Here is a 2,993-nt window from a genome sequence, read left to right on the forward strand (position 1 = left end):
GGGGGCAGGCCTGAGTGTGATTGAGGAGGGTCTAAACCCCCACCCTGGTCTTCAGGGACCCCAGCCAAAGTGTGCCTGAAAGGTGAGGTGGGAAGCAGTCCTTGCCAGGTTTTGAGGGAGGGAAAGGACGGTGGCTAGACCCCAGCCAAATGCAGGCCCCCTAGAGGTGAAGTGGGTAGGGAGGGGGTTCATTTCCCTTTCCCCTGGAATGCTAGCCAGGGTCTGCTTGGCTGGGGCACAGCAGCCCATTGGGGTCCCTCCCTTCTCACTGCTCCAGGGACAGAGGCATGGCCCCCTGAAGCAAAGGGGAAAGACAGGGGATGTATTTCCCCCTCTGGGGGGGCCCCAGCTGGAGTGTGCTTGGCTGGGGTGGAGCAGCCCCTACCATGCCCCCACCCCTTGCTGCTCCAAGGGTGAGGGCATGGCCAGATGCCAGCTGGCATGGCCTCCTAAGGTGAGGGGGCAGGGAGGGGGTTCCCTCCATTCTTTCCCACTAGGGAAGAGGGTCTACCTGGCTTGTGGTGGATGGGGCTGGCAGACCTGGGCTGCAGTCCCCTAGTAGGGGAGGGGGTAATGAACCCATTCCCTGTTCTCTTTGCCATAGGGGGCCATGCTGGGGTGGCATCTGGCCATGCCCCCACCTCTTCTGTGGCATGGGGGGAGGGACCCTGAGAGGGACTGCTGTTACTTGGCTAGGCAGACCATGGCTAGAGTCCCCAGAGGGAGGGGGAAATAACCCCTCTTCCTGCTGCCTTTTGCTTCAGGGGACCATGCCCGGTGGGCATCTGACCCCAACCCTGCCCCTGGAGTGGCAAGTGGGGAGGAACCTTGATGGGGGCTGCTAAGCCCTAGCCAGGGGTCCCGGGGAGGTAGGGGGTAACAAACCCACTCCCTGCCCCCTTTGCCTTGGGGGCCATGCTGAGCTGTTGTTGGGCCATGCTGGCCTGATGTCTGGCCATGCCTCCACCCCAGCTCTGGGTAGAGAGCAGAAGGGTGAGGTCAGCTCTGCTGTCTGGAGCAAGGACCACAGCCCAGCCCAGGGCTGAAAAGCATGGTTGGATGCTGAGGGACTCAGATTTAACTTAAATCAGGAAGGGGTCTGGAACAGACATTGAATAAACTGGTGTGAGCTCAATCAGTTCAGTCTGATGCACCTGGCTGAATACGATATTTTAAACCAGTTTCAGCCAGTTTGAAACTGGATTAAGTGCACTGAACTTTTGTTCTGTTATACGTTTAAACCATTTGCTGATTGCTTAAACTGGTTTACATGCAACTTCTGTCCCTATTTTTAATGCCTGGCACAGGGCTAAGCTTATACATGGACACTTGCATATTAGTGTACTTGGGAGCTAGAGCAATGAACCATCTTTTGGGGGTAGGTACTTGGCTAGCATCTGTATCTTTAATATACAGCTGTGCTACTGATGCATATTATTTGTCCAGTAATCGAGAGGTCTGGGTTTTAGACTCTCCTTGTCTGAGAGCCAAATTCCTGGAAAGTGGGACAGATGAAAGTGCCTTATTTACCCTAGTGAAGATCAAATGATTCTCACCTTTCAGACAAATGCCTATAGCTGGCACCCCTCTTAATTACTGCATTACTTTCATCTATATTTGCATCCTTGATTCCTACCTATCCATAATGCTTTACATCCTCTTAATTATGTTCCCTTTAATTACCAATTCATCAAAGTGGTCAGGCAATACCTGGGAGCTTATAGATTTGTTTCCATTAGGAGAAGAAATTGATGATGGTTTCAAGTATATCTCTGGTGCAATCTTGTCCGTCTACAAAGAAGTATGCAAAACCCTGTTTTCTGGAGCTCAGTAGGGGTTGATATCTTTGCTCTTGGTTCTTTGCCTTTCTTTCCAGTCAGGTCTCTGCCCACAGTTCTTCTCTTGGCTTTCTTTGTATATCATACTATCAGTCCTCCTCTTGCTCTGAAGGTTTCTGCTTTAAATAACACTACCAATCTATACTCTCTTGCTTTTCCAGTCTCCAGGGAAAATCTTCCCTGCATTTTACTTTAGTTTTGCTGTGGTGATCTGCAGCTCAGTGGTGGGTTCTGCTGTCTTGGCTCTAGTCCAGTGCTGCTGTGTTGTCAATTTTCTTTTTTTATATACTGAAAGAGCAGTGGGTGTCATACCTTTCAACTTCATCCAAGTCTACAGTTGCCTATAGATCATATATTCCATAGGGGACCCACCCAGGTCCACCCATTTGGCTTACTTTCCCCACAAGTCGGTGCAGTCAGTTTTAATATTTTTTTTTAATACTTTTGATAACAAACATGCCTTTGGTGTTTCAATTTCTCCTTGTCCATGTACAGTTTTCTAGGATAAAATGTTCTTTGCCTAGGCAGGGTAGATCAGTGTGACAGCTGTTGCATCAGTAAATTGACCTTTCATGTATAACAGTTTTCAGTCCTTAATGACAGCTGACTTCAATAGGAATTGGATTGGGCCCACTCTTAGCAGTTCTAAAATAATCACCAAGCACACTTCACTTGCTAGCTGAGTTGAGAAATGCTGATTAGACAGCATTGGCCCCCAGTTTTCATTGTTCTGTGCTGACAGACATAGTGCTGCTACTTGGACCTTTCTAAATTCAGTTCATCGGAAGATGATACATTATACCATGTAAATGGATGTCACTTAAATGGATCCTTTAAAAGGAAAATTGTCTACTACAGGCTTATCTTCTGTTTGAAATATCACAGCATTTGGAGACTTTCAGCATCTGTTAACTCCATTTTCCATTTTAATGGACTCCTGCATTTTGGAAGAGGCAGTGGATTCAATTGAAGAGTACAAAAAAAAAAAAAGTTTCAGATTCTGAACAGAAGATAGACAGCTGGAAAACAGCTGAGCAGTACTGATGGTCATAGTGCAAATGAGCTCAAACTGCCATACAAAGAAAAATGGAGCTAACACGCAACTGTTAGTTAATACTGTAAACCATTAACAGAGAAGGCTTCCTTTCTCGCAAC

Source organism: Alligator sinensis, unplaced genomic scaffold, assembly GCF_000455745.1.
Source record: "Alligator sinensis unplaced genomic scaffold, ASM45574v1 scaffold615_1, whole genome shotgun sequence".
In the NCBI taxonomy this organism is placed as follows: domain Eukaryota; kingdom Metazoa; phylum Chordata; order Crocodylia; family Alligatoridae; genus Alligator; species Alligator sinensis.